Raw genomic sequence first — 7,829 nt, forward strand, 5'->3', positions numbered from 1 at the left:
CGCAAAGGAACTTTATTTGGGCGAGTCATTCTTTCTTACAACCCTCCATCACTTTGTTCATTCGCTTTGTAGGGCTCTTCTGCGAATAGCAAAGTCATAAAATGAGTACCAGCGATATGCACATTCCTTCTTCAAAGGGCCGTCCGTTCAGGTACAGTATTAACTGTGGATGACGTTTTACCGCTTCATGCACGATGTGGTAGTTTTGTGTAATACTATCTGCAGTAGATATAGACTAATCGTCCCTAATTCGAGCTGTGGGAATACTGGTAGCTCGTGATAAAAAATGGTCACTATTGCGATATCTCGTTAATTATGGTCACTGCTATCCCGTGAAGGCATTCAGGCAAGATTTACTTAGTACCAGCGTTTTCGTGCCTTTGTGATGGCGGAAGTAATATATGTAAAAAGATATCGTTTTGCGCAACAATTAATGTCGAAACTGCCGGGTATATGATATGAAGCCAGTGTTGAAGGTCAAGAAACTTTCATGCCATAAAATTGGCTTTGTGTGTGTTGTGTGTGTGAAGCTTGTGAATGACGGACTTGGTTTTAGTGTGTATCCGATCTGCGTACACACGTACCAGTAACTTTTTGCTGTTGTCAACTTCTTGCACGCATCGCGACTGTGTTTATTATTGTTTCCTTTTCAAGCGTGATCCACTATTATTTTTTTGTTTCCAATTCACATCCATCTCAAGGTTTATTTCCCTCATTATTCTATTTCACAGACATGTAAATGACGAAGTGTTGTGACCACTCGTAATACTCGTATACATGGAAACGCGTTCATCGCGATCTACTGTGACTCTCCCGTGACTACTCGGAGTGTTGCTAATATGCATACGTTCGTCAGTTTTTCCTTCGATGTGCAGTCTTAATGCATAGGAGATACAAAACTGATGTGCATGTTTTTGGCATGTGTACATTTGCGTTGTTTTACGCAAAAGGCGACAGAATTGGGAAGAGAAATGCAAACTGATAGTGCATAAAAACCCGACCTCTGCTGGGGGAAAAAAAAAGAATGATTAAAGCATGCATTTTGGGATCAAGCTATTACAATGTATTGCGATTGTTTTATATTTCTTCATGTGCCAGAATGTGAATGAGAAAGGAAAGGAAGAAGCTGTGAAGTCACTATAGTTGATTAGTGCGTCATTAAGTTCATGGGAGTTTACTTGCGTCGGCCCTTAAAAAACTTCCCCTGTTATGCCAAATGACACTATTAGTGTACAAAGTCTATAGCGTTAAGGGCCTTTTGGCATAACAGTGGAAGTGGTTTAAAGCCCTTTTGGCATAAGACCGGGTTTTGATGCATGTTCGTGCGTGCATGCCTAAGTGTTATGCGGTATGATCCTTATACTTTTGCGAGTGCGCATGTCGAAAGAAGTGGGTGTATGCAGGCGATAGTGTGTGGCGCGTTGTATGTTTCTGTGTGACGTCAAGACAGTTTATTTTTAGATTCGTTTGATTATTAGATACCTAGATATCAAGAAATACCCTTTGTAAAATTCGACTTTCAAAACCAACTTACCGCAATGGTCACTGTGATACAGAGCGATTATCAGATAGTTCATTAACGTATAGGCATACTGTAACAGTTGATGTGTAAACTGCGTTTTCGTTGTTGTAGTTCTCCTGTGAAGTTTCATTGCCAAATGAGATGTATACTTGCCATAATCAATTTGCATTTCTCGTACATTCTACGTTAGCACCAAGACAGAACGACAAACGGCACGAGAGTCCTAAAATATTTTGTCAATGTACTTCAGCTGCTAAAATCCTCACTCGTTTATCAAGCACAGTATAAAGACACATGACCGTTTTTGCGGTTACCTCATATTTCACAGTTACTGAGAATTGTCTTATGTACTATACCGACACATTTTCTTGCCGTGACCTTTTTTATATCATATTTTGTATCTTGCTTGTGTTTTGTTTGTTGTTTTTTGTTTGTAGTTGTTTTTTCTTTCGCTGAGTTTATGCATAAAATGTTAAGTGAGATATGAAAATAAACGTGCTGGAACTGTTCACCGCGTCTTGAGTGTAAGATCACTGCAGTTTCAGTAATGCAATGACAACGAAAATGATTGCTTGTTTGTCTGTCTTTGTGTGTGAGTGTGTGTGTGTGTGTCAGAGAAATATATATATATATATGTATATATATATATATATATATATATATATATACATATATATATATATATATATATATATATATATATATATATATATATATATATATATACAAAGGGCAGGAAGCCCGAAAGCTTGAGTAAAATCACTTGTGAGGATTAAGCAACGTCTACCGCCTCTTTACTCTCGTTTATATATATATATATATATATATATATATATATATATACAGTTAAACTCGCATAAGTCGATCTTCTCGGGACTGAGCAAAACACATCGACTTAGGCGAGTTTCGACTTGTACGTAAGTCGAAAAAAATCGACTTAAAGTTACACCACACGTACATAATAATGTACATGTATGTTGTCTACTCTGGAGCCGAGAGCTGGAGCGGTGTGCCCGATATTTGCCCTTCAGCAAGACACTTTATCCACATTGATGCAGGCCAGGGCTCCACACTAACTTTTATTTTGGTGGCCCCAAAATGATTGATTTTTATTTTTTGGTGGCCCGAACAAAAAAAAAAAAAACAAAACAAAAACAAAACAAAAAAAAAAAAAACAAGCAAAACTAAATCGGTCCTACGTTCGGTCCGAAAGTTACCGTTATTTATTTCTGATTGTAAAAGCAATCATCCACCATTTACAAGTATTTTAACACCTTCCGGAGCCGAATGTTGCCGTTAATCATTTTCAAATGTAAAAACAAGCAACCGACATTCATTCTAGGATCTTACGGAGCTGAATATCATCCTTATTCATTTCCGAACGTGAAAGCAAACATCCGCTTTTTATTTCATCATCTAAATGAGCCGATTGATACCGTTAATCATTTCCAAATGTAAAAGAAACAATCTGTTACTTATTTTAGCATCGTACGGAGCAGAAGATTACCGTTATTCGATCTCCAAATTCAAAAGCAAACACCCGACATTTATTTTATGATCGTAAGGAGCCGAATGTTACTGCTGTCCACTTCCGAAAGTGTAATGAATCATCTGACATTTATTTTGGCATCTTCAGGAGTCGAATGTTACATGCTATTTACTTTCGAATGTAAAAGCGAACTTTCGGCAATTATTTCATCATCGTACTGAGTTGAATACCATAGTTATTCATTTCCGAACGCCAAAGCAAACATTCAACATTTATTTTAGCATCTTCCGGAGCTGAATGTTATTGCTATTTACTTTCGAACATAAAAGCAAACATAAGACATTCATTTTATCATCGGACGGAGTTGAATACTATTGTTATTCATTTCCGAACGTTAAAGCAAATATCAAACATTAACTTTAGCATCAAACGCAGCTAAATGTTACTGTTATTCATTTCGAAATTTAAAAGCAAACATCTGACAGTTATTTAGCATCGTATGGAGAAGAATATTACTGCTATTCACTTCCGAACGTAAAAACAATCATCTGACATTTATTTTAGCATCTTCTGGAGCCGAATGTTATTGCTATTTACTTTCGAAAGTAAAAGCAAACACCCGACATTTATCTCATCGTCGTACGAAGTTGATTATTATTGTTATTCATTTCCGAACGTCAAAGGGATAATTCGACATTTACTTTAGCATCTTCCGGAGCTGAATGTTAATGTTATTTACTTTCGAACGTAAAAGTAAACATCCGACATTTATTTCATCATCGTACGAAGTTGATTATTATAGTTATTCATTTCCGAACGTCAAGGGGATAATTCGACATTTACTTTAGCATCTTCCGGAGCTGAATGTAATTGTTATTTACTTTCGAACGTAAAAGTAAACATCCGGCATTTATTTTATCATCGTATGGAGTTGAATATCATTATTTTTCATATCCGAACGTCAAAGCAAACATTCGACATTTATTTCAGCATCTTCCGGATACTTTTTTTTTTTATCCTTATTCATTTCCGAACGCAAAATCAAATCTCTGACATTCCAAAAGTATAAGCAAACATCCGACATTTATTTTAGTATTATACGGAATCGAATATTACCGTTATTCATTTCCAAAATTAAAAGAGCAAACATCTGACATTTATTCAGCATCTTATGGAACCGATTGTTACCGCTTCATTTCCAAAACTGAAGGCAAACATTCGGCTTTTTTGGTGGCCCGGCGTGCGTTTTTGGTGACCCCGGTCGCAAATTAACCATTCGCGAAATCGTGATTCGATTCGCGAAAAGACTCCGCTAAATATAAGGCATAGATCGCTACACTCGGCAGGGGCTACGTCGTCCTTTCACCAGGTCTCGTTACAAAACCAAAATCTCGCGTGAGTTCTTGCGTTACCTATCGTTAATGTTAACGAAACATCGTTAATTTGCGCTAGGGATCGTTACTCATCGTTGCTACAAACGTTAATTTTCCCGATCGTTATATAGTTTGCGTTACTATCGATTCAGGTGAAACCGCTTGCATTAATGAAACGTTAATGTTTATTTACGCAGTTCCTTTTGGTATATACTGTATGTAAACAAAAACTGGCGTCTCGTGATTTTGACAGTGATTTATTACACAATAAAATCTTTTTCGACTTAGGCACAGTGAATTCAATGGTTTTTCCGTAAAAGTGTTCTTGGAATTTCATCGACTTAAGCGAGTATTCGACTTAAAAAATTCGACTTATGAGTGAATTAATACACGTAAGTCAATGGGGAAAAATCGGGACTTTTTAAAATTATCGACTTGCGCGATTATTCGACATATGCGATGTCGACTTGGGCGAGTTTAACTGTATATATATATATATATATATATATATGTATATATAAAGAGAAAGAGAGAAAGAGAGAGAGAGGAGAAAAAAAAAAGAGACTCTGTGAATTTATCCCCGATGAGTTGTATCGTGAAAATGTATATTTAGCCTGAACCGCTTCGAGTAATTACCGTATAAACCAATAGTTTTAGTCCTCATAACACCTGTTTAGGACCACGTACACCGTATAATTGATACGAACTTGAGTGTGGATGAACGACATTGTGTGGGTGTAATTATTCGTGGTAACGAATGTTGATCAGTGTCAAGTGTATTAGTGTTCTAATTTGGGTCATCACGTTGCTGATGTGCAGTGTATTCCCTGTTTTAACCCTTTCGATGTCAATGACTTTAGACGGTGTGTTAATGCTATGGGTTTTTATTTTCTGTCAATTGGTATTCAAACCACAAAGAGGATTACAGCACACCTCTATATCTCTGATGTCTTTATTCTGACTCGATATCGTAACAAACGGGCGAACAGTTTTCAGATTTATTCTTTTGTGAAGTCTGTATCACGGATTTCGTTTCCCGTATTAGCCACCTCATCATGTAAATGTAGTCGGTTAGTGAAGCGTAAAGCTGCTCTCCCGGATCGACCACTGGTCTTGTTTCCCACTGTAATCACGTATCGCCTGGCGTGACCTTTATTAGACGTGAACTTGTAACGCTGTTTCCTCGTGTTCACTGTAGATGCATCACAATCATGTGTCCTTGATGGAGAGAGAACCGTTTCCAGGTATCTGGTTAACAAAACAAAACAACAAAATAGAATTAAAAAGAAATGTGTGTGTGGAAAGCACGTAAATTTGTCCTTGAAGCGTATTAAGTTAATAATCTTGTAGAGATTGTGTGATTATTTCGACGTATAGCTAATCATCGTTCCCTCGCGGTGTAGGGTGTGGTTATGGTTTAATTCTAGCCTATAGTAGACGGAAAGTGAAGGATGTCCTTTGTTTCCCCCCCCCCCTTTCAAATGGATCTCCATTACAATATCGTGTCATATTTCCACTTTTGTTTCGATAAACAGTTTGTACCAGGTACTGGGGATTAAACGTCGAGGACTGAGTTCCTTTCATAGCAGAAGACATTCAGTTTAAACAACGGGAAAGCGACGGAAATTTACTCTTTGTAAATTGTGCACGAATATTGTATTCTTCTGTTGTTTCAAAGCCGATTCATCTCTTAATCTTGCATTTTTTATCTCAGCATGGGTATTACACTTTCTGGATTATATCCTCACGTGTCCGTTCAATATTTCCCATTTTTAAAGATAATGACAGAAAAAAATGTGATGTAGGAGTTCGAGCTTCATTATTCCATTCATCTACAGAATAATAATTACTTAGCATAGGCAAAAATACTTCATTGGTATGAACTGTACCATCAGCATTTATTTTGAAAGAATGGGGACTGATGAAACTTTGATGCCGCGTGTAATAATGTTTTATCACTTCCAAGAAAAGTGAGTGGCATTATAGGCAAATGCGAGGGTGCCGTGAATTTCCAGCTATACATGTAAGAAAATATATTAGTAGTATCGTCCTTTCATCGCTATGCCGCACTTACATGAAAATATAGGTCACCTACATTGTTAACCGATAAAGATGCCAGAAGCCCGCCGCAAACTACTGTATACGACTCACGACTATACGACTGACAGACTTTGGATCTGAAATAAACAAGCGTGTTTATTCTGAGGCTATTGTGATTTAGTTAGAATCCAAAGTCTGTCAGTCGTATAGTCGTGAGACGTGTTGTGTGCGGCTACTTGAAAATGCGTCGATCAGTGGCAGGCGGGCTCAGCGTCTAACAAAGGGTCACGCCAAGGCTATCCCGTACGCCTGTTACTATAAAACGTGCTAAGTCACTGGCGCAGAGAGTCGTCGTTTGAATATTAAACTCTATAGAGTGCAGTGATAATCAGCTGATGATCCTCAGTCAGCTGTCAACGTATATTGAAGAAAGAAAGGAAAAAGAAATTCAAGTACGCCTCTTTGTCTTTAAAGGTTACTGTATAGAGAGAGAGACAGAAAGGAAATATGAATGTGGTACTTTGCTGACAGAATGTTTATTATGACGTAGTGAAATCATCTGCGCATGCACCTCACGCAGTTGGATTTATATGATCTTTTTTACAATAGCGTTAATCACAAAACAAGGGCAGCAGGGATGTGAGAGTTCAATAATGCTTATCCACTGACTCTTCGTTAAATACATAAACACACACATATTGTGTACATGACTGTGTGTATATGCACATACATTATAATATATGTATCTGTATCACACAAACAACGGTGGGATTATATAACACACGCACACGCACACACACACAGACATCTATCACGCGCAAGGATTACCTATTATATCTACAGTGACAACTCTCACTTTATTGATCTATAAAACATAATTATATAGATCGGTATAGTTACAGAGGCATATACATGTTTGTATATTATATCTGAATGATTATGAACAGATAGATATAATGGATAGATGATATGCATAAAAGAGATACAACCTTACATAGTTCGATGCCCCCGTGATGTTGTGTAGTATATGAGTCGCTGTCATGCGCACAAGTTCAATCAGACGATGATGCTGGTACATTGTATGTCAGACGCCACGCTCGCTCGCTGATCGCATTTCTCGCGAGAATACCAACCGAGGTTGTCCGGTGATTTCGGAGGGTCATTACCCGTGTACCAATGTTTGCTTCAATGACAAGTCTGATATTAATCAGTTTTACAGCTCCAGGGCGGATATAATGTGGGTGTCAAAAATGTATAATGTAGGCCTATATTATAGGATATCTATTCACACTTACGTCATCTAAGGTTATGCATGACGTCAGAAACTCATTAATGGTTTGTCGCCACTATTATGTATAAATATGGACCTATATTATGTATGTACATGTATGTGTTTATGAAAATG

Source organism: Diadema setosum, chromosome 17 (assembly GCF_964275005.1).
Source record: "Diadema setosum chromosome 17, eeDiaSeto1, whole genome shotgun sequence".
Taxonomy (NCBI): Eukaryota; Metazoa; Echinodermata; class Echinoidea; order Diadematoida; family Diadematidae; genus Diadema; species Diadema setosum.